Source organism: Vitis vinifera, chromosome 8 (genome assembly GCF_030704535.1).
Source record: "Vitis vinifera cultivar Pinot Noir 40024 chromosome 8, ASM3070453v1".
Classification (NCBI taxonomy): Eukaryota; Viridiplantae; Streptophyta; class Magnoliopsida; order Vitales; family Vitaceae; genus Vitis; species Vitis vinifera.
In genome coordinates this window covers 6,623,421-6,650,137 of record NC_081812.1, presented here as the reverse complement: position 1 = coordinate 6,650,137, position 26,717 = coordinate 6,623,421, and positions in this window count along the sequence as shown.

Here is a 26,717-nt window from a genome sequence, read left to right as displayed (position 1 = left end):
GGACGAGTTTCGGAAAATGGTAAAATCAGTGTGTGTACCGAAAATTGGTAGAATCCGGGTGAGTACCGAGAAAGGTAGAATCCATGCGAGTACCGAAAAACTGTCCGGCCGAGTATCGAAAAAAGGTATAATCAGTGTGAGTACTGAATAATGGTAGAATCCGGGCGAGTACCGGGAAAAGGTACAATCCGTGCCACTATTGAAAAACTGTCCGGACGAGTTTCGAAAAATGGTAGAATCAGTGTGAGTACCGAAAAATGATAGAATCCGGGCGAGTACCGAGAAAAGATAAAATTCATGCCACTATTGAAAAACTATCCGGACAAGTTTCGGAAAAGGGTAGAATCAGTGTGAGTATCAGAAATTGGTAGAATCCGGGCGAGTACCGGGAAAAGGTAGAGTCCTTGCGAGTACCGAAAAACTCTCCGAACGAGTATCAGAAAAGGGTAGAATCAGTGTAAGTCCCGGAAAATGGCAGAATCCAGGCGAGTACCGAGAAAAGGTAGAATCCGTGCCACTATTGAAAAAATTGTCCGGACAAGTTTCGGAAAATGGTAGAATCAATAAGAGTACCCGAAAATGGTAGAATTCGAGCGAGTACCGGGAAAAGGTAGAATCCGTGCGAGTACCGAAAAACTATCCGGACGAGCATCGGAAAAGGGTAGAATCAGTGTGTTTACCGAAAAATGGAAGAATCCGGGCGAGTACCCAGAAAAGTTATAATCCGCGCCACTATTGAAAAACTGTCCCGACGAGTTTCGAAAAAGGGTAGAATCAGTGTGAGTACTAGAAATTGGTAGAATCCGGGAGAGTACAGAGAAAAAGTAGAATCCTTGCAAGTACCGAAAAATTCTCCGAACGAGTATCAGAAAAGGGTAGAATCAGTGTGAGCACCGAAAAATGATAGAATCCGAGCCAGTACCGAGAAAAGGTAGAATCTGTGCCACTATTGAAAAACTGTCGGGTCGAGTTTCGAAAAAGGGTAGAATCAGTGAGAGTAATCGAAAATGGCAGAATCCGGGCGAGTACCGGGAAAAGGTAGAATCCGTGCGAGTACCGAAAAACTATCCGAACGAGTATCAGAAAAGGGTAGAATCAGTGTGAGTACCGAAAAATGGTAGAATCCGGTCGAGTACCCAGAAAAGGTAGAATCCATTCCACAATTGAAAAATTGTGCAGACGAGTTTCGGAAAGTCGTAGTATCAGTGAGAGTACTTGAAAATGGTAGAGTCCGGGCGAGTACCGGGAAAAAGTAGAAGTCGTGCCACTATTGAAAAATTGTCCAGACGAGTTTCAGAAATTGGTAGAATCAGTGTGAGTAACAGAAATTGGTAGAATCCGGGCGAGTACTGACAAAAGGTAGAATTTGTGCCACTATTGAAAATCTGTCTGAACAAGTTTCGAAAAAGGGTAGAATCAATGAGACTACCCGAAAATGGTAGAATCCGGGCGACTACCGGGAAAAAGTAGAATCCATGCGAGTACCGAAAAACTATCCGAACGAGTATCGGAAAAGGGTAGAATCAGTGTGAGTACCGAAAAATGGTACAATCCGGATGAGTAAGCAGAAAAGGTAGAATCCGTGCGAGTACCGAAAAACTATCCGGACGAGTATCGGAAAGGGGTAGAATCAGTGTGAGTACCGAAAAATGGAAGAATCCGGGCGAATACCCAGAAAAGGTAGAATCCGTACCACTATTGAAAAACTGTCCAGACGTGTTTCGAAAAGGGGTAGTATCAATGAGAGTACTCGAAAATGGAAGCATCTAGGCGAGTACCGGGAAAAGGTGGAATTCGTGCCACTATTGAAAACTGTCCGGACGAGTTTCGGAAAAGGGTAGAATTAGTGTGAGTACCGGAAATTTGTAGAATCCGGGCGAGTACCGGGAAAAGGTAGAATTCTTGCGAGTACCGAAAAACTCTCCGGACGGGTATCAGAAAAGGGTCGAATCAGTGTGAGTACCGGAAAATGGCAGAATCCGGGCGAGTACCGGGAAAAAGTAGAATCTGTGCCACTATTGAAAAACTGTCCGGACGAGTTTCGGAAAAGAGTAGAATCAATGAGAGTACCCGAAAATGGTAGAATCCGGGCGAGTACTGGGAAAAGGTAGAATCCGTGCCACTATTGAAAAATTGTCCGGACGAGTTTCGGAATATGGTAAAATCAGTGTGTGTACCGAAAATTGGTAGAATCCGGGTGAGTACCGAGAAAGGTAGAATCCATTCGAGTACCGAAAAACTGTCCAGCCGAGTGTCGAAAAAAGGTATAATCAGTGTGAGTACTGAAAAATGGTAGAATCCGGGCGAGTACCGGGAAAAGGTACAATCCGTGCCACAATTTAAAAACTGTCCGGACGAGTATCGGAAAAGTGTAGAATCAGTGTGAGTACCGAAAAATGGTAGAATCCGGATGAGTAAGCAGAAAAGGTAGAATCCGTGCCACTATTGAAAAACTTTCCCGACGAGTTTCGAAAAAGGGTAGAATCAGTGTGAGTGCCAGAAATTGATAGAATCCATGCGAGTACCGAGAAAAGTAGAATTCTTACGAGCACCGAAAAACTCTCCTGACAAGTATCGGAAAAGGGTAGAATTAGTGTGAGTACCGGAAAATGGTAGAATTCGAGCCAGTTCCGAGAAAAAGTAGAATCCGTGCCACTATTGAAAAACTGTCCGGAAGAGTTTCGGAAAAGGGTAGAATCAGTGAGAGTACCCGAAAATGGTAGAATCCGGGTGAGTACAGGGAATAGGTAGAATCCATGCGAGTACCGAAAAACTATCCGGACGAGTATCCGAAAAGGGTAGAATCAGTGTGAGTACCGAAAACTGGTAGAATCCGTGCGAGTACCGGGAAAAGGTAGAATCAGTGTGAGTACCGAAAAATGGTAGATCTGGATGAGTAAGCAGTAAAGGTAGAATCTGTGCCACTATGGAAAAACTGTCCCGACGAGTTTTGAAAAAGGATAGAATCAGTGTGAGTACCAGAAATTGATAGAATCCATGCGAGTACCGAGAAAAACTAGAATTCTTGCGAGCACCGAAAAACTCTCCTGACAAGTATCAGAAAAGGGTAGAATTAGTGTGAGTACCGAAAAATGGTAGAATCCGGGGGAGTACCGGGAAAAGGTAGAATCCATGCGAGTACCGAAAAACTATCCGGACGAGTATCCGAAAAGGGTTGAATCAGTGTGAGTACCGGAAAATGGTAGAATCCGGGCGATTACCGAGAAAAGGTAAAATTCGTGCCACTATTGAAAAACTGTCCGGACGAGTTTTGAAAATGGATAGAATCAGTGTGAGTACCAGAAATTGATAGAATCCATGCGAGTACCAAGAAAAGGTAGAATTCTTACGAGCACCAAAAAACTCTCCGGACAAGTATCAGAAAAGGGTAGAATTAGTGTGAGTACCGGAAAATGGTAGAATTCCTGCCAGTACCGAGAAAAGGTAGAATACGTGCCACTATTGAAAAACTGTCCAAAAGAGTTTCGGAAAAGGGTAGAATCAGTGAGAGTACCCGAAAAGGGTAGAATCCGGTCGAGTACCGGGAAAAGGTAGAATCCATGCGAGTACCGAAAAACTATCCGGACGAGTATCCGAAAAGGGTAGAATCAGTGTGAGTACCGAAAACTGGTAGAATCCGGGCGAGTACCGGGAAAAGGTAGAATCAGGGTGAGTACCGAAAAATGGTAGAATCCGGATGAGTATGCAGTAAAGGTAGAATCCGTGCCACTATCGAAAAACTGTCCCGACGAGTTTCGAAAAAGGGTAGAATCAGTGTGAGTACCAGAACTTGATAGAATCCATGCGAGTACCGAGAAAAGCTAGAATTCTTGCGAGCACCGAAAAACTCTCCTGACAAGTATCAGAAAAGGGTAGAATTAGTGTGAGTACCGGAAAATGGTAGAATCCGGGCGAGTACCGGGAAAAGGTAGAATCCATGCGAGTAGCGAAAAACTATACGGACGAGTATCCGAAAAGGGTAGAATCAGTGTTAGTACCGAAACCTGGTAGAATCCAAGCGAGTACCCAAAAAAGGTAGAATCTGTGCCACTATTGAAAAACTGTCCAGATGAGTTTCGGAAAGGCGTAGTATCAGTGAGAGTACTCGAAAATGGTAGAATCCGGGCGAGTACCGGGAAAACGTAGAAGTCGTGCCACTATTGAAAAACTGTTCGGACGTGTTTCGGAAAAGGGTAGAATCTGTGTGAGTACCGAAAATTGGTAGAATCTGGGCGAGCACCCAGAAAATGTAGAATCCTTGCAAGTACCGAAAAACTCTCCGGACGGGTATCAGAAAAGGGTTGAATCAGTGTGAGTACCGGAAAATGGTAGAATCCGGGCGATTACCGAGAAAAGGTAGAATTCGTGCCACTATTGAAAAACTGTCCGGACGAGTTTCGGAAAAGGGTAAGATCAGTGAGAGTACCCCAAAATGGTAGAATGCGGGTGAGTACCGGGAAAAGGTAGAATCCGTGCGAGTACCGAAAAACTATCCGGACGAGTATCAGAAAAGGGTAGAATCAGTTTGAGTACCGGAAAATGGCAGAATCCGGGCGAGTACCGGGAAAAGTTAGAATCCGTGCCACTATTGAAAAACTGTTCGAACGAGTTTCGAAAAATGGTTGAATCAGTGTGAGTACCGGGTAATGGTAGAATCCGGGCGACTACCGGGAAATGGTAGAATCCTTGCCACTATTGAAAAATTGTCCGGAAGAGTTTCAGGGAAAGGTAGAATCAGTGTGAGTACCAGAAATTGGTAGAATCCGGGCGAGTACCGAGAAAAGGTAGAATCTGTGCCACTATTGAAAAACTGTCCGGACAAGTTTCGGAAAAGGGTAGAATCAATGAGAGTATCGGAAAATGGTAGAATTCGGGCGAGTACCGGGAAAAAGTAGAATCCGTGCGAGTACCAAAAAACTATCCGAAGGAGTATCGGAAAAGGGTAGAATCAATGTGAGTACCGAAAAATGGTAGAATCCGGATGAGTAAGCAGAAAAGGTAGAATCCGTGCCACTATTGAAAAACTGTCCCGACGAGTTTCGAAAAAGGGTAGAATCAGTGTGAGTACCAGAAATTGATAGAATCCATGCGAGTACCGAGAAAAGGTAGAGATCTTGCGAGCACCGAAAAACTCTCCGAACAAGTATAAAAAAAAGGTAGAATTAGTGTGAGTAACGGAAAATGGTAGAATTCGGGCCAGTACCGAGAAAAGGTGGAATCCGTGCCCATATTGAAAAACTGTCCGGACAAGTTTTGGAAAAGGGTAGAATCAGTGTGAGTACCGGAAATGGTAGAATCCGGGCGAGTACCCAGAAAAGGTAGAATCCTCGCGAATACCGAAAAACTCTCCGGACGGGTATCAGAAAAGGGTTGAATCAGTGTGAGTACCGGAAAATGGAAGAATCCGGGCGATTACCGAGAAAATGTAGAATTCGTGCCACTATTGAAAAACTGTCCGGACGAGTTTCGGAAAAGGGTAGAATCCGGGCGAGTACCCAGAAAAGGTAGAATCCTCGCGAGTACCGAAAAACTCTCCGGACGGGTATCAGAAAAGGGTTGAATTAGTGTGAGTACCGGAAAATTGTAGAATCTGGGCGAGTACCGAGAAAAGGTAGAATTCGTGCCACTATTGAAAAACTGTCCGGAAGAGTTTCGGAAAAGGGTAGAATCAGTGAGAGTACCCGAAAATGGTAGAAGCCGGGCGAGTACCGGGAAAAGGTAGAATCCGTGCGAGTACATAAAAACTATCCGGACGAGTATCCGAAAAGGGTAGAATCAGTGTGTGTACCGAAAACTGGTAGAATCCGTGCCACTATTGAAAAACTGTCCCGACGAGTTTCGAAAAAGGGTAGAATCAGTGTGAGTACCAGAAATTGATAGAATCCATGCGAGTACCGAGAAAAGGTAGAATTCTTGCGAGCACCGAAAAACTCTCCGAACAAGTATAAAAAAAAGGTAGAATTAGTGTGAGTAACGGAAAATGGTAGAATTCGGGCCAGTACCGAGAAAAGGTAGAATCCGTGCCCATATTGAAAAACTGTCCGGACGAATTTTGGAAAAGGGTAGAATCAGTGTCAGTACCGGAAATTGGTAGAATCCGGGAGAGTACCCAGAAAAGGTAGAATACTCGCGAGCACCGAAAAACTCTCCTGACAAGTATCAGAAAAGGGTAGAATTAGTGTGAGTACCGAAAAATGGTAGAATCCGGGGGAGTACCGGGAAAAGGTAGAATCCATGCGAGTACCGAAAAACTATCCGGACGAGTATCCGAAAAGGGTTGAATCAGTGTGAGTACCGGAAAATGGTAGAATCCGGGCGATTACCGAGAAAAGGTAAAATTCGTGCCACTATTGAAAAACTGTCCGGACGAGTTTTGAAAATGGATAGAATCAGTGTGAGTACCAGAAATTGATAGAATCCATGCGAGTACCAAGAAAAGGTAGAATTCTTACGAGCACCAAAAAACTCTCCGGACAAGTATCAGAAAAGGGTAGAATTAGTGTGAGTACCGGAAAATGGTAGAATTCCTGCCAGTACCGAGAAAAGGTAGAATACGTGCCACTATTGAAAAACTGTCCAAAAGAGTTTCGGAAAAGGGTAGAATCAGTGAGAGTACCCGAAAAGGGTAGAATCCGGTCGAGTACCGGGAAAAGGTAGAATCCATGCGAGTACCGAAAAACTATCCGGACGAGTATCCGAAAAGGGTAGAATCAGTGTGAGTACCGAAAACTGGTAGAATCCGGGCGAGTACCGGGAAAAGGTAGAATCAGGGTGAGTACCGAAAAATGGTAGAATCCGGATGAGTATGCAGTAAAGGTAGAATCCGTGCCACTATCGAAAAACTGTCCCGACGAGTTTCGAAAAAGGGTAGAATCAGTGTGAGTACCAGAACTTGATAGAATCCATGCGAGTACCGAGAAAAGCTAGAATTCTTGCGAGCACCGAAAAACTCTCCTGACAAGTATCAGAAAAGGGTAGAATTAGTGTGAGTACCGGAAAATGGTAGAATCCGGGCGAGTACCGGGAAAAGGTAGAATCCATGCGAGTAGCGAAAAACTATACGGACGAGTATCCGAAAAGGGTAGAATCAGTGTTAGTACCGAAACCTGGTAGAATCCAAGCGAGTACCCAAAAAAGGTAGAATCTGTGCCACTATTGAAAAACTGTCCAGATGAGTTTCGGAAAGGCGTAGTATCAGTGAGAGTACTCGAAAATGGTAGAATCCGGGCGAGTACCGGGAAAACGTAGAAGTCGTGCCACTATTGAAAAACTGTTCGGACGTGTTTCGGAAAAGGGTAGAATCTGTGTGAGTACCGAAAATTGGTAGAATCTGGGCGAGCACCCAGAAAATGTAGAATCCTTGCAAGTACCGAAAAACTCTCCGGACGGGTATCAGAAAAGGGTTGAATCAGTGTGAGTACCGGAAAATGGTAGAATCCGGGCGATTACCGAGAAAAGGTAGAATTCGTGCCACTATTGAAAAACTGTCCGGACGAGTTTCGGAAAAGGGTAAGATCAGTGAGAGTACCCCAAAATGGTAGAATGCGGGTGAGTACCGGGAAAAGGTAGAATCCGTGCGAGTACCGAAAAACTATCCGGACGAGTATCAGAAAAGGGTAGAATCAGTTTGAGTACCGGAAAATGGCAGAATCCGGGCGAGTACCGGGAAAAGTTAGAATCCGTGCCACTATTGAAAAACTGTTCGAACGAGTTTCGAAAAATGGTTGAATCAGTGTGAGTACCGGGTAATGGTAGAATCCGGGCGACTACCGGGAAATGGTAGAATCCTTGCCACTATTGAAAAATTGTCCGGAAGAGTTTCAGGGAAAGGTAGAATCAGTGTGAGTACCAGAAATTGGTAGAATCCGGGCGAGTACCGAGAAAAGGTAGAATCTGTGCCACTATTGAAAAACTGTCCGGACAAGTTTCGGAAAAGGGTAGAATCAATGAGAGTATCGGAAAATGGTAGAATTCGGGCGAGTACCGGGAAAAAGTAGAATCCGTGCGAGTACCAAAAAACTATCCGAAGGAGTATCGGAAAAGGGTAGAATCAATGTGAGTACCGAAAAATGGTAGAATCCGGATGAGTAAGCAGAAAAGGTAGAATCCGTGCCACTATTGAAAAACTGTCCCGACGAGTTTCGAAAAAGGGTAGAATCAGTGTGAGTACCAGAAATTGATAGAATCCATGCGAGTACCGAGAAAAGGTAGAGATCTTGCGAGCACCGAAAAACTCTCCGAACAAGTATAAAAAAAAGGTAGAATTAGTGTGAGTAACGGAAAATGGTAGAATTCGGGCCAGTACCGAGAAAAGGTGGAATCCGTGCCCATATTGAAAAACTGTCCGGACAAGTTTTGGAAAAGGGTAGAATCAGTGTGAGTACCGGAAATGGTAGAATCCGGGCGAGTACCCAGAAAAGGTAGAATCCTCGCGAATACCGAAAAACTCTCCGGACGGGTATCAGAAAAGGGTTGAATCAGTGTGAGTACCGGAAAATGGAAGAATCCGGGCGATTACCGAGAAAATGTAGAATTCGTGCCACTATTGAAAAACTGTCCGGACGAGTTTCGGAAAAGGGTAGAATCCGGGCGAGTACCCAGAAAAGGTAGAATCCTCGCGAGTACCGAAAAACTCTCCGGACGGGTATCAGAAAAGGGTTGAATTAGTGTGAGTACCGGAAAATTGTAGAATCTGGGCGAGTACCGAGAAAAGGTAGAATTCGTGCCACTATTGAAAAACTGTCCGGAAGAGTTTCGGAAAAGGGTAGAATCAGTGAGAGTACCCGAAAATGGTAGAAGCCGGGCGAGTACCGGGAAAAGGTAGAATCCGTGCGAGTACATAAAAACTATCCGGACGAGTATCCGAAAAGGGTAGAATCAGTGTGTGTACCGAAAACTGGTAGAATCCGTGCCACTATTGAAAAACTGTCCCGACGAGTTTCGAAAAAGGGTAGAATCAGTGTGAGTACCAGAAATTGATAGAATCCATGCGAGTACCGAGAAAAGGTAGAATTCTTGCGAGCACCGAAAAACTCTCCGAACAAGTATAAAAAAAAGGTAGAATTAGTGTGAGTAACGGAAAATGGTAGAATTCGGGCCAGTACCGAGAAAAGGTAGAATCCGTGCCCATATTGAAAAACTGTCCGGACGAATTTTGGAAAAGGGTAGAATCAGTGTCAGTACCGGAAATTGGTAGAATCCGGGAGAGTACCCAGAAAAGGTAGAATACTCGCGAGTACCGAAAAACTCTCCGGACTGGTATCAGAAAAGGGTTGAATTAGTGTGACTACCGGAAAATTATAGAATCCGGGCGAGTACCGAGAAAAGATAGAATTCGAGCCACTATTGAAAAACTGTCCGGACGAGTTTCGAAAAAGGGTAGAATCAGTAAGAGTACCCGAAAATGGTAGAATCGGGGCGAGTACCGGGAAAAGGAAAATTCCTTGCGAGTACCCAAAAACTATCCGGACGAGTATCAGAAAAGGGTAGAATCAGTGTCAGTACCGAAAAATGGCAGAATCCGGGCGAGTACCGGGAAAAGTTACAATCCGTGCCACTATTGAAAAACTGTCCCGACGAGTTTCGAAAAATGGTAGAATCAGTGTGAGTACCGGGTAATGGTAGAATCCGGGCAACTACCGGGAAATGGTCGAATCCGGGCCACTATTGAAAAATTGTCCGAACGAGTTTCAGAAAATGGTAGAATCAGTGTGAGTACCAGAAATTGGTAGAATCCGGGCGAGTACCGAGAAAAGGTAGAATCTGTTCCACTATTGAAAAACCGTCCGGACAAGTTTCGGAAAAGGGTAGAATCAATGAGAGTACCCGAAAATGGTAGAATCTGGGCGAGTACCGGGAAAAGGTAGAATCCGTGCGAGTACCGAAAAACTATCCGAACGAGTATCAGAAAAGGGTAGAATCAGTGTGAGTACCGAAAAATGGTAGAAACCGGATGAGTAAGCAGAAAAGGTAGAATCCGTGCCACTATTGAAAAACTGTCCCGACGAGTTTCGAAAAAGGGTAGAATCAGTGTGAGTACCAGAAATTGATAGAATCCATGCGAGTACCGAGAAAAGGTAGAATTCTTGCGACCACCGAAAAACTCTCCGGACAAGTATAAAAAAAGGGTAGAATTAGTGTGAGTACCGGAAAATGGTAGAATTCGGGCCAGTACCGAGAAAAGGTAGAATCCGTGCCACTATTGAAACATTGTCTGAAAGAGTTTCGGAAAAGGGTAGAATCAGTGAGAGTACCCGAAAATAGTAGAATCCGGGTGAGTACCAGGAAAAGGTAGAATCCGTGCGAGTACCGAAAAACTATCCGAACGAGTATCCGAAAAGGGTAGAATCAGTGTGAGTTCCGAAAACTGGTAGAATCCGGGCGAGTACCAAGAAAAGGTAGAATCCGTGCCACTATTGAAAAACTGTCCAGACGAGTTTCAGAAATGGGTAGTATCAATGAGAGTACTCGAAAATGGTAGAATCCGGACGAGTACCGGGAAAAGGTAGAATTCATGTCAGTATTGAAAAACTGTCCGGACAAGTTTTGGAAAAGGGTAAAATCAATAAGAGTACCCGAAAATGGTAGAATCCGAGCAAGTACCGGGAAAAGGTAGAATCCGTGCGAGTACAGAAAAACTATCCCGACGAGTATCGGAAAAGGGTAGAATGAGTGTGAGTACCGAAAAATGGAAGAATCCGGGCGAGTACCCAGAAAATGTAGAATCCGCGCCACTATTGAAAAACTGCCCCGACGAGTTTCGAAAAACGGTAGAATCAGTGTGAGTTCCAGAAATTGGTAGATTCTGGGAGAGTACCGAGAAAAGGTAGAATCCGTGCCACTGTTGAAAAACTGTCGGGACGAGTTTCTAAAAAGGTTAGAATCAGTGAGAGTACCCGAAAATGGTAGAATCCGAGCGTGTACCGGGAAAAGGTAGAATCCGTGCCCATATTGAAAAACTGTCCGGACGAGTTTTGGAAAAAGGTAGAATCAGTGTGACTACCAGAAATTGGTAGAATCTGGGCGAGTACCCAGAAAAGGTAGAATCCTCGCGAGTACTGAAAAACTCTCCGGACGGGTATCAGAAAAGGGTAGAATCAGTGTGAGTACCGGAAAATTGTAGAATCCAGGCGAGTACCTAGAAAAGGTAGAATTCGTGCCACTATTGAAAAACTGTCCGGACGAGTTTCGAAAAAGAGTAGAATCAGTAAGAGTACCCCAAAATGGTAGAATCCGGGCGAGTACCGGGAAAAGGTAAAATCCAGGCGAGTACCCAAAAACTATCCGGACGAGTATCAGAAAATGGTAGAATCAGTGTGAGTACCGAAAAGTGGCAGAATCCGGGCGAGTACCGGGAAAAGTTACAATCCGTGCCACTATTGAAAAATGTCCGGACGAGTTTCGAAAAATGGTAGAATCAGTGTGAGTACCGGGTAATGGTAGAATCCGGGCAACTACCGGGAAATGGTCAAATCCGTGCCACTATTGAAAAATTGTCCAAACGATTTTCAGAAAATGGTAGAATGAGTGTGAGTACCAGAAATTGGTAGAATCCGGGCGAGTACCGAGAAAAGGTAGAATCCGTGCCACTATTGAAAAATTGTCCCGACGAGTTTCGAAAAAAGGTAGAATCAGTGTGAGTACCAGAAATTGATAGAATCCATGCGAGTACCGAGAAAAGGTAAAATTCTTGCGACCACCGAAAAACTCTCCGGACAAGTATAAAAAAAGGGTAGAATTAGTGTGAGTACCGAAAAATGGTAGAATTCGGGCCAGTACCGAGAAAAGGTAGAATCCGTGCCACTATTGAAACACTGTCCGAAAGAGTTTCGGAAAAGGGTAGAATCAGTGAGAGTACCCGAAAATAGTAGAATCCGGGTGGGTACCGGGAAAAGGTAGAATCCGTGCGTGTACCGAAAAACTATCCGAACGAGTATCCGAAAAGGGTAGAATCAGTGTGAGTTCCGAAAACTGCTAGAATTCGGGCGAGTACCAAGAAAAGGTAGAATCCGTGCCACTATTGAAAAACTGTCCAGACGAGTTTCAGAAAGGGGTAGTATCAATGAGAGTACTCGAAAATGGTAGAATCCGGACGAGTACCGGGAAAAGGTAGAATTCATGCCAGTATTGAAAAACTGTCCGGAAAAGTTTTGGAAAAGGGTAAAATCAATAAGAGTACCCGAAAATGGTAGACTCCGAGCAAGTACCGGGAAAAGGTAGAATCCATGCGAGTATAGAAAAACTATCCGGACGAGTATCGGAAAAGGGTAGAATCAGTGTGAGTACCGAAAAATGGAAGAATCCGGGCGAGTACCCAGAATATGTAGAATCCGCGGCACTATTGAGAAACTGTCCCGACGAGTTTCGAAAAAGGGTAGAATCAGTGTGAGTACCAAAAATTGGTACAATCCGGCAGAGTACCGAGAAAAAGTAGAATCCTTGCGAGTACCGAAAAATTCTCTTGACGAGTATCAGAAAAGGGTAGAATTAGTGTGAGTACCGGAAAATGGTAGAATCCGGGCCAGTACCGAGAAAAGGTAGAATCTGTGCCACTGTTGAAAAACTGTCGGGACGAGTTTCGAAAAAGGGTAGAATCAGTGAGAGTACCCGAAAATGGTAGAATCCGAGCGTGTACCAGGAAAAGGTAGAATCCGTGCCCATATTGAAAAACTGTCCGGACGAGTTTTGGAAAAGGGTAGAATCAGTGTGACTAACGGAAATTGGTAGAATCCGGGCGAGTACCCAGAAAAGGTAGAATCCTCGCGAGTCCCGAAAAACTCTCCGGACGGGTATCAGAAAAGGGTAGAATCAGTGTGAGTACCGGAAAATTGTAGAATCCGGGCGAGTACCGAGAAAAGGTAGAATTCGTGCCACTAGTGAAAAACTGTTCGGACGAGTTTCGAAAAAGGGTAGAATCAGTAAGAGTACCCGAAAATGGTAGAATCCGGGCGAGTACCGGGAAAAGGTAAAATCCGTGCGAGTACCCAAAAACTATCCGGACGAGTATCAGAAAAGGGTAGAATCAGTGTGAGTACCGAAAAATGGCAGAATTCGGGCGAGTACCGGGAAATGTTACAATCCGTTCCATATTTGAAAAACTGTCCGGACGAGTTTCGAAAAATGGTAGAATCAGTGTGAGTACCGGGTAATGGTAGAATCCGGGCAACTACCGGGAAATGGTCGAATCCATGCTACTATTGAAAAATTGTCCGAACGAGTTATAGAAAATGGTAGAATCAGTGTGAGTACCAGAAATTGGTAGAATCCGGGCGAGTACCGAGAAAAGGTAGAATCTGTTCTACTATTGAAAGACCGTCCAGACAAGTTTCGGTAAAGGGTAGAATCAATGAGAGTACCCGAAAATGGTAGAATCCGGGCGAGTACCGGGAAAAGGTAGAATCTGTGCGAGCACCGAAAAACTATCCGGACGAGTATCGGAAAAGGGTAGAATCAGTGTGAGTACCGGAAAATGGTAGAATCCGGGCGAGTACCGGGATAAAGTAGAATCCGTGCGAGTACCAAAAAACTATCAGGACGAGTATCGGAAAAGGATAGAATCAGTGTGAGTACCGAAAAATGGTAGAATCCGTCCGAGTACACAGAAAGGGTAAAATCTGTGCCGCTATTGAAGAACTGTCCAGACGAGTTTCGGAAAGGGGTAGTATCAATGAGAGTACTCGAAAATGGTAGAATCTTGGCGAGTACCGGGAAAAGGTAAAATTCGTGCCACTATTGAAAAACTGTCCGGACGAGTTTCGGAAAAGGGTAGAATCAGTGTGAGTACCGAAAATTTGTAGAATCCGGGCGAGTACCGAAAAACTATCCGGACGAGTATCCGAAAAGGGTAGAATCAGTGTGACTACCGAAAACTGGTAGAATCCGGGCGAGTACCCAGAAAATGTAGAATCCGTGCCACTATTGAAAAATTGTCCAGACGAGTTTCGGAAAGGGGTAGTATCAATGAGAGTACTCGAAAATGGTAGAATCTAGGCAAGTACCGGGAAAAGGTAGAATTCATGCCACTATTGAAAAATTGTCCGGACGAGTTTCGGAAAAGGGTAGAATCAATGTGAGTAACAGAAATTGGTAGAATCCGGGCGAGTACTGGGAAAAGGTAGAATCCTTACGACTACCGAAAAACTCTCCGAACGGGTATCAGAAAAGGGTAGAATCAATGTGAGTACCGAAAAATGGCAGAATCCAGGCTAGTACCGAGAAAAGGTAGAATTCGTGCCACTATGAAAAAATTGTCCGGACGAGTTTCGGAAAAGGGTAGAATCAATGAGAGTACCCGAAAATGGTTGAATCCGGGCGAGTATTGGGAAAAGGTGGAATCCGTGCCACTATTGAAAAACTGTCCGGACGAGTTTCGGAAAAGGGTAAAATCAGTGTGTGTACCGGAAATTGGTAGAATCAGGGTGAGTACCGAGAAAGGTAGAATACGTGCGAGTACCAAAAAATTGTCTGGTCGAGTATCGAAAAATGGTATAATCAGTGTGAGTACTGAAAAATGGTAGAATCCTAGCGAGTACCTAGAAAAGGTAGAATCCGTGCCACTACTGAAAAACTGTCCGCACCAGTTTTAGAAAAGGGTAGAATCAATGAGAGCACCCAAAAATGGTAGAATCCAGGCTAGTACCGAGAAAAGGTAGAATTCGTGCCACTATGAAAAAACTGTCCGGACGAGTTTCGGAAAAGGGTAGAATCAATGAGAGTACCCGAAAATGGTAGAATCTGGGCGAGTACCGAAAAATGGTGGAATCCGTGCCACTATTGAAAAACTGTCCGCACGAGTTTCGGAAAAGGGTAAAATCAGTGTGTGTACCGGAAATTGGTAGAATCAGGGTGAGTACCGAGAAAGGTAGAATGCGTGCGAGTACGGAAAAACTGTCCAGTCGAGTATCGAAAAATGGTATAATCAGTGTGAGTACTGAAAAATGGTAGAATCCGAGCGAGTACCCAGAAAAGGTAGAAACAGTGCCACTATTGAAAAACTGTCCGCACGACTTTCAGAAAAGGGTAGAATCAATGATAGCACCCGAAAATGGTAGAATCCAGGCTAGTACCGAGAAAAGGTAGAATTCGTGCCACTATGAAAAAACTGTCTGGACGAGTTTCGGAAAAGGGTAGAATCAATGAGAGTACCCGAAAATTGTAGAATTCGGGCGAGTACTGGGAAAAGGTGGAATCCGTGCCACTATTGAAAAACTGTCCGCACGAGTTGCGGAAAAGGGTAAAATCAGTGTGTGTACCCGAAATTGGTAGAATCAGGGTGAGTACCGAGAAAGGTAGAATGCGTGCGAGTACCGAAAAACTTTCCAGTCGAGTATCAAAAAATGGTATAATCAGTGTGAGTACTGAAAAATGGTAGAATCCGAGCGAGTACCCAGAAAAGGTAGAATCCGTGCCACTATTGAAAAACTGTCCGCACGACTTTCAGAAAAGGGTAGAATCAATGAGAGCACCCGAAAATGGTAGAATCCAGGCTAGTACCGAGAAAAGGTAGAATTCGTGCCACTATGAAAAAACTGTCCGGACGAGTTTCGGGAAAGGGTAGAATCAATGAGAGTACCCAAAAATGGTAGAATCCAGGCTAGTACCGAGAAAAGGTAGAATTCGTGCCACTATGAAAAAACTGTCCGGACGAGTTTCGGAAAAGGGTAGAATCAATGAGAGTACCCGAAAATGGTAGAATCTGGGCGAGTACTGGGAAAAGGTGGAATCCGTGCCACTATTGAAAAACTGTCCGCACGAGTTTTGGAAAAGTGTAAAATCAGTGTGTGTACCGGAAATTGGTAGAATCAGGGTGAGTACCGAGAAAGGTAGAATGCGTGCGAGTACCGAAAAACTGTCCAATCGAGTATCGAAAAAGGATATAATCAGTGTGAGTACTGAAAAAAGGTAGAATCCGAGCAAGTACCCAGAAAAGGTAAAATCCGTGCCACTATTGAAAAACTGTCCGCACGAGTTTTAGAAAAGGGTAGAATCAGTGTGAGTACCGGAAAATGGTAGAATCCGGGCGAGTACCGGGAAAAGATAGAATCCGTGCCATTATTGAAAAACTATCCGAACGAGTTTCGGAAAAAGGTAGAATTAGTGTGAGTACCGGAAATTCGTAGAATTCGGGGCGAGGACTGAGAAAAGGTAGAATCCGTGCCACTATTGAAAAACTGTCCGGACGAGTTTTGGAAATGGATAGAATCAATGAGAGTACCCGAAAATGGTAGAATCCGGGCGAGTACCGAGAAAAGGTAGAATCCGTGCGAGTACCGAAAAACTATCCGGACGAGTATCGGAAAAGGGTAGAATCAGTGTGAGTACCGGAAAATGGTGGAATCCGGGCGACTACCGAGAATGGGTAGAATCCGTGCCACTATTGAAAAATTGTCCGAACGAGTTTCAGACAAGGGTAGAATCAGTGAGAGTACCCGAAAATGGTAGAATCCGGGCAAGTACCGAGAAAAGGTAGAATCCGTGCGAGTAGCAAAAAACTATCCGGACGAGTATCAGAAAAGGGTAGAATCAGTATGAGTACCGAAAAATGGTAACATCCGTCCGAGTACCCAGAAAAGGTAGAATCCGTGCCACTATTGAAAAATTGTCCAGACGAGTTTCGGAAAGGGGTAGTATCAATGAGAGTACTCGAAAATGGTAGAATCTAGGCGAGTACAGGGAAAAGGTAGAATTCGTGCCACTATTCAAAAACTGTCCGGACGAGCTTCGGAAAATGGTAGAATTAGTGTGAGTACCGGAAATTTGAAGAATCCGGGAAAGTACCGGGAAAAGGTAGCATTCTTGCGAGTACCAAAAAACTCTCCGGAAGGGTATCAGAAAAGGGTAGAAGCAGTGTGAGTACCGGAAAATGGCAGAATCCGGGCGAGTACCGAGAAAAGTTAGAATCTGTGCCACTATTGAAAAACTGTCCGGACGAGTTTCGAAAAATGGTAGAATCAGTGTGAGTACCGGGTAATGGTAGAATCCGGGCGACTACCGGGAAATGGTAGAATCCGTGCCACTACTGAAAAATTGTCCGGACGAATTTCAGAAAAGGGTAGTATCAATGTGAGTACCAGAAATTGGTAGAATCCGGGCGACTACCGAGAAAAGGTAGAATCTGTGCCACTATTGAAAAACTGTCCGGACAAGTTTTGGAAAAGGGTAGAATCAATGAGAGTATCGGAAAATGGTAGAATCCGGGCGAGTACCGGGAAAAAGTAGAATGCGTGCGAGTATCGAAAAACTATCCAAACGAGTATCGGAAAAGGGTAGAATCAGTGTGAGTACCGAAAAATGGTAGAATCCGGATAGGTAAGCAGAAAAGTTAGAATCCGTGCCACTATTGAAAAACTGTCCCGACGAGTTTCGAAAAAGGGTAGACTTAGTGTGAGTACCAGAAATTGATAGAATCCATGCGAGTACCGAGAAAAGGTAGAATTCTAGCGAGCACCGAAAAACTCTCCGAACAAGTACCAAAAAAATGTAGAATTAGTGCGAATAACGGAATATGGTAGAATTCGGGACAGTACCGAGAAAAGGTAGAATCCGTGCCACTATTGCAAAACTGTCCGGAAGAGTTTCGGAAAAGGGTAGAATCAGTGAGAGTACCCGAAAATGGTAGAATCCGGGGGAGTACCGGGAAAAGGTAGAATCCGTGCGAGTACAAAAAAATTATCAGGACGAGTATCCGAAAAGGGTAGAATCAGTGTGAGTATCGAAAACTGGTAGAATCCGGGCAAGTACCCAGAAAAGGTAGAATCCGTGCCACTATTAAAAAACTGTCCAGACGAGTTTCGGAAAGGGGTAGTATAATTGAGAGTACTCGAAAATGGTAGAATCTAGGCGAGTACCGGGAAAAGGTAGAATTCGTGCCACTATTGAAAAACTGTCCAGACGAGCTTCGAAAAAGGGTAGAATCAGTGTGAGTACCGGAAATTTGTAGAATCCAGGAAAGTATCGGGAAAAGGTAGCATTCTTGCGAGTACCGAAAAACTCTCAGGACGGGTATCAGAAAATGGTAGAAGCAGTGTGAGTACCGTAAAATGGCAGAATCCGGGCGAGTACCGAGAAAAGTTACAATCAGTGCCACTATGGAAAAACTGTCCGGACGAGTTTCGAAAAATGGTACAATCAATGTGAGTACCGGGTAATGGTAGAATCCGGGTGACTACCGGGAAATGGTAGAATCCGTGCCACTATTGAAAAATTGTCCGGACGAATTTCAGAAAAGGGTAGAATCAGTGTGAGTACCAGAAATTGGTAGAATCCGGGCGAGTACCGAGAAAAGGTAGAATCTGTTCCACTATTGAAAAACTGTCCGGACGAGTTTCGAAAAATGGTGGAATCAATGTGAGTACCGGGTAATGGTAGAATCCGGGCGACTACCGGGAAATGGTAGAATCCGTGCCAGTATTGAAAAATTGTCTGGACGAATTTCATAAAAGGGTAGAATCAGTGTGAGTACCAGAAATTGGTAGAATCTGGGCGAGTACCCAGAAAAGGTAGAATCTGTGCCACTATTGAAAAACTGTCCGGACAGGTTTCGGAAAAGGGTAGAATCAATGACAGTATGGGAAAATGATAGAATCCGGGCGAGTACCGGGAAAAAGTAGAATCCGTGCGAGTACCGAAAAACTATCCGAACGAGTATCGGAAAAGGGTAGAATCAGTGTGAGTACCGAAAAATGGTAGAATCCGGATGAGTAAGCAGAAAAGGTAGAATCCGTGCCACTATTGAAAATTTGTCCCGACGAATTTCGAAAAAGGGTAGAATCAGTGTGAGTACCAGAAATTTACAGAATCCATGCGAGTACCGAGAAAAGGTAGAATTCTTACGAGCACCGAAAAACTCTCCGAACAAGTCTAAAAAAAAGGTAGAATTACTGCGAGTAACGGAAAATGGTAGAATTCGGGCCAGTACTGAGACAGGGTAGAATCCGTGCCACTATTGAAAAACTGTCCGGAAGAGTATAGGAAAAGGGTAGAATCAGTGAGAGTACCCGAAAATGGTAGAATCCGGGCGAGTACCGGGAAAAGGTAGAATCCGTCCGAGTACATAAAAACTATCCGGACGAGTATCCGAAAAGGGTAGAATCAGTGTAAGTACCGAAAACTGGTAGAATCCGGGCGAGTACCCAGAAAAGGTAGAATCCGTGCCACTATTGAAAAATTGTCTGGACGAGTTTCGGAAAAGGGTAGAATCAATGAGAGTACCCGAAAATGGTAGAATCGGGGCTAGTACCGAGAAAAGGTAGAATCCATGCGAGTACAGAAAAACTATCCGGACGAGTATCGGAAAAGGGTAGAATTAGTGTGAGTACCGGAAAATGGTAGAATCCGGGCGAGTACCGGGAAAAGGTAGCATTCTTGTGAGTACCGAAAAACTCTCCGGACGGGTATCAGAAAATGGTAGAATCAGTGTGAGTACCGGAAAATGGAAGAATCCGGGCGAGTACTGGGAAAAGTTAGAATCCGTGCCACTACTGAATAACTGTCCGGACGAGTTTCGGAAAATGGTAGAATCAGTGAGAGTACTCGAAAATGGTAGAATCCGGGCGAGTACCGAGAAAAGGTAGAATCCGTGCCACTATTGAAAAACTGTCCCGACGAGTTTCGAAAAAGGGTAGACTCAGTGTGAGTACCAGAAATTGATAGAATCCATGCGAGTACCGAGAAAAGGTAGAATTCTAGCGAGCACCGAAAAACTCTCCGAACAAGTACCAAAAAAGGTAGAATTAGTGCGAATAACGGAATATGGTAGAATTCGGGCCAGTACCGAGAAAAGGTAGAATCCGTGCCACTATTGCAAAACTGTCCGGAAGAGTTTCGGAAAAGGGTAGAATCAGTGAGAGTACCCGAAAATGGTAGAATCTGGGGGAGTACCGGGAAAAGGTAGAATCCGTGCGAGTACATAAAAATTATCTGGACGAGTATCCGAAAAGGGTAGAATCAGTGTGAGTACCGAAAATTGGTAGAATCCGGGCGAGTACCCAGAAAAGGTAGAATCCGTGCCACTATTGAAAAATTGTCCCGACGAGTTTCGAAAAAGGGTAGACTCAGTGTGAGTACCAGAAATTGATAGAATCCATGCGAGTACCGAGAAAAGGTAGAATTCTAGCGAGCACCGAAAAACTCTCCGAACAAGTACCAAAAAAAGGTAGAATTCGTGCGAATAACGGAATATGGTAGAATTCGGGCCAGTACCGAGAAAAGGTAGAATTCGTGCCACTATTGAAAAACTGTCCGGAAGAGTTTCGGAAAAGGGTAGAATCAGTGAGAGTACCCGAAAATGGTAGAATCCGGGGGAATACCGGGAAAAGGTAGAATCCGTGCGAGTACATAAAAATTATTTGGACGAGTATCCGAAAAGGGTAGAATCAGTGTGAGTACCGAAAATTGGTAGAATCCGGGCGAGTACCAAGAAAAGGTAGAATCCGTGCCACTATTGAAAAACTGTCCAGACGAGTTTCGGAAAGGGGTAGTATCAATGAGAGTACTCGAAAATGGTAGAATCTAGGCGAGTACCGGGAAAAGGTAGAATTCGTGCCACTATTGAAAAACTGTCCGGACGAGCTTCGGAAAAGGGTAGAATCAGTGTGAGTACCGGAAATTTGTAGAATCCGGGAAAGTACCGGGAAAAGGTAGCATTTTTGCGAGTACCGAAAAACTCTTCGGACGGGTATAAAAAAAGGGTAGAAGCAGTGTGAGTACCGGAAAATGGCAGAATCCGGGCGAGTATCGAGAAAAGTTAGAATCCGTGCCACTATTGAAAAACTGTCCGGACGAGTTTCGAAAAATGGTAGAATCAGTGTGAGTACCGGGTAATGGTAGAATCCGGGCGACTACCGGGAAATGGTAGAATCAGTGTGAGTACCAAAAATTGGTAGAATCCGGGCGAGTACCGAGAAAAGGTAGAATATGTGCCACTATTGAAAAACTGTCCGGACAAGTTTCGGAAAAGGGTACAATCAATGAGAGTATCGAAAAATGGTAGAATCCGGGCGAGTACCGGGAAAAAGTAGAATCCGTGCGAGTACCGAAAAACTATCCGAACGAGTATCCGAAAAGGGTAGAATCAGTGTGAGTACCGAAAAATGGTAGAATCCGGATGAGTAAGCAGAAAAGGTAGAATCCGTGCTACTATTGAAAAACTGTCCCGACGAGTTTCGAAAAAGACTAGAATCAGTGTGAGTACCAGAAATTGATAGAATCCATGCGAGTACCGAGAAAAAGTAGAATTCTTGCGAGCACCGAAAAACTCTCCGAACAAGTCTCAAAAAAAGGTATAATTAGTGTGAGTAACGGAAAATGGTAGAATTCGGGCCAGTACTGAGACAAGGTAGAATCCGTGCCACTATTGAAAAACTGTCCGGAAGAGTTTCGGAAAAGGGTAGAATCAGTGAGAGTACCCGAAAATGGTAGAATCAGGGCGAGTATCGGGAAAAGGTAGAATCCGTGCGAGTACATAAAAACTATCCGGACGAGTATCCGAAAAGGGTAGAATCAGTGTGAGTACCGAAAACTGGTAGAATCCGGACGAGTACCCAGAAAAGGTAGAATCCGTGCCACTATTGAAAAACTGTCTGGACGAGTTTCGGAAAAGGGTAGAATCAATGAGAGTACCCGAAAATGGTAGAATCCGGGCGAGTACCGAGAAAAGGTAGAATCCGTGCGAGTACAGAAAAACTATCCGGACGAGTATCGAAAAAGGGTAGAATCAGTGTGAGTACCGAAAAATGGTAGAATCCGGGCGAGTACCGGGAAAAGGTAGCATTCTTGCGAGTACCGAAAAACTCTCCGGACGGGTATCAGAAAAGGGTAGAATCAGTGTGAGTACCGGAAAATGGCAGAATCCGGGCGAGTACTGGGAAAAGTTAGAATCCGTGCCACTATTGAATAATTGTCCGGACGAGTTTCGGAAAAGGGTAGAATCAGTGAGAGTACCCGAAAATGGTAGAATCCGGGCGAGTACCGAGAAAAGGTAGAATCCGTGCGAGTACATAAAAACTATCCGGACGAGTATCCGAAAAGGGTAGAATCAGTGTGAGTACCGAAAACTGGTAGAATCCGGGCGAGTACCCAGAAAAGGTAGAATCCGTGCCACTATTGAAAAACTGTCTGGACGAGTTTCGAAAAAGGGTAGAATCAATGAGAGTACCCGAAAATGGTAGAATCCGGGCGAGTACCGAGAAAAGGTAGAATCCGTGCGAGTACAGAAAAACTATCCGGACGAGTATCGGAAAAAGGTAGAATCAGTGTGAGTACCGGAAAATGGTAGAATCCGGGCGAGTATCGGGAAAAGGTAGAATCCGTGCGAGTACCGAAAAACAATCCTAACGAGTATCCGAAAAGGGTAGAATCAGTGTGAGTTCCGAAAACTGGTAGAATTCGGGCGAGTACCAAGAAAAGGTAGAATCCGTGCCACTATTGAAAAACTGTCTGGACGAGTTTCGGAAAAGGGTAGAATCAATGAGAGTACCCGAAAATGGTAGAATCCGGGCGAGTACCGAGAAAAGGTAGAATCCGTGCGAGTACAGAAAAACTATCCGGACGAGTATCGGAAAAGGGTAGAATCAGTGTGAGTACCGGAAAATGGTAGAATCCGGGCGAGTACCGGGAAAAGTTAGAATCCGTGCCACTATTGAAAAACTGTCCGGACGAGTTTCCAAAAATGGTAGAATCAGTTTGAGTACCGGGTAATGGTAGAATCCGGGCGACTACCGGGAAATGGTAGAATCCGTGCCATGATTGAAAAACTGTCCGGACGAGTTTCGGAAAGGGGTAGTATCAATGAGAGTACTCGAAAATGGTAGAATCTAGGCGAGTACCGTGAAAATGTAGAATTCGTGCCACTATTGAAAAACTGTCTGGACGAGTTTCGGAAAAGGGTAGAATCAGTGTCAGTACCGGAAATTTGTAGAATCCGGGAGAGTACCGGGAAAAGGTAGCATTCTTGCGAGTACCGAAAAACTCTCGAGACAGGTATCAGAAAAGGGTAGAATCAGTGTGAGTACCGGAAAATGGCAGAATCTGGGCGAGTACCGGGAAAAGTTAGAATCCGTGCCACTATTGAAAAACTGTCCGAACGAGTTTCGAAAAATGGTAGAATCAGTGTAAGTACCGGGTAATTGTAGATTCCGAGCGACTACCGGGAAATGGTAGAATCCGTGCCACTATTGAAAAATTGTCCGGACAAATTTCAGAAAAGGGTAGTATCAATGTGAGTACCAGAAATTGGTAGAATCCGGGCGACTACCGAGAAAAGGTAGAATCTGTGCCACTATTGAAAACTGTCCGGACAAGTTTCGGAAAAGGGTAGAATCAATTAGAGTATCGGAAAATGGTAGAATCCGGGCGAGTACCGGGAAAAAGTAGAATCCGTGCGAGTACAGAAAAACTATCCGAACGAGAATCTAAAAAGGGTAGAATCAGTGTGAGTACCGAAAAATGGTAGAATCCGGATGAGTAAGCGGAAAAGGTAGAATCCGTGCCACTATTGAAAAACTGTCCCGACGAGTTTCGAAAAAGGGTAGAATCAGTGTGAGTACCAGAAATTGATAGAATTCATGCGAGTACCGAGAAAAAGTAGAATTCTTGCGAGCACCGAAAAACTCTCCGAACAAGTATAAGAAAAAGGTAGAATTAGTGCGAGTAACGGAAAATGGTAGAATTCGGGCCAGTACCTAGAAAAGGTAGAATTCGTGCCACTATTGAAAAACTGTCCTGACGAGTTTTGGAAAAGGGTAGAATCAGTGTGAGTACCGGAAATTGGTAGAATCCGGGCGAGTACCCAGAAAAGGTAGAATCCTCGCGAGTAACGAAAAACTCTCCGGATGGGTATCAGAAAAGGGTAGAATATGTGTGAGTACCGGAAAATGGTAGAATCCGGGCGAATACCGAGAAAAGGTAGAATTCATGCCACTATTGAAAAACTGTCCGAACGAGTTTCGAAAAAGGGTAGAATCAGTAAGAGTACCCGAAAATGGTAGAATCCAGGCGAGTACTGGGAAAAGGTAGAATCCGTGCGAGTACCGAAAAACTATCCGGACGAGTATCAGAAAAGAGTAGAATCAGTGTGAGTACCGAAAAATGGCAGAATCCAGGCGAGTACCAGGAAAAGTTACAATCCGTGCCACTATTGAAAAACTGTCCGGACGAGTTTCGGAAAATGGTAGAATCAGTGTGAGTACCGGGTAATGGTAGAATCCGGGCGACTACCGGGAAATGGTCGAATCCGTGCCACTATTGAAAAATTGTTTGGACGAGTTTCAGAAAAGGGTAGAATCTGTGTGAGTACCAGAAATTGGTAGAATCCGGGCGAGTACTGAGAAAAGGTAGAATCCGGGCGAGTATCGGGAAAAGGTAGAATCCGTGCGAGCACCAAAAAACTATCCGGACGAGTATCAGAAAAGGGAAGAATCAGTGTGAGTACCGGGAAAAGGTAGAATCCGCGCGAGCACCGAAAAACTATCCGGACGAGTATCAGAAAAGGGAAGAATCAGTGTGAGTACCAGAAAATGGCAGAATCCGGGCGAGTACCGGGAAAAGTTAGAATCCGTGCCACTAATGAAAAACTGTCCGAAAGAGTTTCGGAAAAGGGTAGAATCAGTGAGAGTACCCGAAAATGGTAGAATCCGGGCGAGTACCGGGAAAAGGTAGAATCCGTGCGAGTACCGAAAAACTATCCGAACGAGTATCCGAAAAGGGTAGAATCAGTGTGAGTTCCGAAAACTGGTTGAATCCGGGCGAGTACCAAGAAAAGGTAGAATCTGTGCCACTATTGAAAAACTGTCCAGACGAGTTTCAGAAAGGGGTAGTACCAATGAGAGTACTCGAAAATGGTGGAATCCGGATGATTACCGGGAAAAGGTAGAATTCATGCCAGTATTGAAAAACTGTCCGGACAAGTTTTGGAAAAGGGTAAAATCAATAAGAGTACCCGAAAATAGTAGAATCCGAGCGAGTACCGGGAAATGGTAGAATCCGTGCGAGTACCGAAAAACTATCCGGACGAGTATCGGAAATGGATAGAATCAGTGTGAGTACCGAAAAATGGAAGAATCCGGGCGAGTACCCAGAAAATGTAGAATCCACGCCACTATTGAAAAACTGTCCCGACGAGTTTCGAAAAAGGGTAGAATCAGTGTGAGTACCAAAAATTGGTACAATCCGGTAGAGTAACGAGAAAAAGTAGAATCCTTGCGAGTACCGAAAAATTCTTCGGACGAGTATCAGAAAAGGGTAGAATCAGTGTGAGTACCGAAAAATGGTAGAATCCGGGCCAGTACCGAGAAAATGTACAATCCGTGCCACTATTGAAAAACTGTCGGGACGAGTTTCGAAAAAGGGTAGAATCAGTGAGAGTACCCGAAAATGGTAGAATCCGGGCGTGTATCGGGAAAAGGTAGAATCCGTGCCACTATTGAAAAACTGTCCTGACGAGTTTTGGAAAAAGGTAGAATCAGTGTGAGTACCGAAAATTGGTAGAATCCGGGCGAGTACCCAGAAAAGGTAGAATCCTCGCGAGTAACGAAAAACTCTCCGGACGGGTATCAGAAAAGGGTAGAATATGTGTGAGTACCGGAAAATGGTAGAATCCGGGCGAGTACCGAGAAAAGGTAGAATTCATGCCACAATTGAAAAACTGTCCGGACGAGTTTCGAAAAAGGGTAGAATCAGTAAGAGTACCCGAAAATGGTAGAATCCGGGCGAGTACTGGGAAAAGGTAGAATCCGTGCGAGTACCGAAAAACTCTCCGGACGACTATCAGAAAAGGGTAGAATCAGTGTGAGTATCGGAAAATGGCAGAATCCGGGCGAGTACCGGAAAAAGTTACAATCCGTGCCACTATTGAAAAACTTTCCGGACGAGTTTCGGAAAATGGTAGAACCAGTGTGAGTACCGGGTAATGGTAGAATCCGGGCGACTACCGCGAAATGGTCGAATCCGTGCCACTATTGAAAAATTGTTTGGACGAGTTTCAGAAAAGGGTAGAATCAATGTGAGTACCAGAAATTGGTAGAATCCGGGCGAGTACCGAGAAAAGGTAGAATCTGTGCCTCTATTGAAAAACCGTCCAGACAAATGTCGGAAAAGCGTAGAATCAATGAGAGTACCCGAAAATGGTAGAATCCGGGCGAGTATCGGGAAAAGGTAGAATCCGTGCGAGCACCAAAAAACTATCCGGACGAGTATCAGAAAAGGGAAGAATCAGTGTGAGTACCGGAAAATGGCAGAATCCGGGCGAGTACCGGGAAAAGTTAGAATCCATGCGAGTATCCGAAAAGGGTAGAATCAGTGTGAGTTCCGAAAACTGGTTGAATCCGGGCGAGTACCAAGAAAAGGTAGAATCCGTGCCACTATTGAAAAACTGTCCAGACGAGTTTCAGAAATGGGTAGTATCAATGAGAGTACTCGAAAATGGTAGAATCCGGACGATTACCGGGAAAAGGTAGAATTCATGCCAGTATTGAAAAACTGTCCGGACGAGTATCAGAAAAGGGAAGAATCAGTGTGAGTACCGGAAAATGGTAGAATCTGGGCGAGTACCGAGAAAAGGTAGAATTCATGCCACTATTGAAAAACTGTCCGGACGAGTTTCGAAAAAGGGTAGAATAAGTAAGAGTACCCGAAAATGGTAGAATCCGGGCGAGTACTGGGAGAAGGTAGAATCCGTGCGAGTACCGAAAAACTATCCGGACGAGTATCAGAAAAGGGTAGAT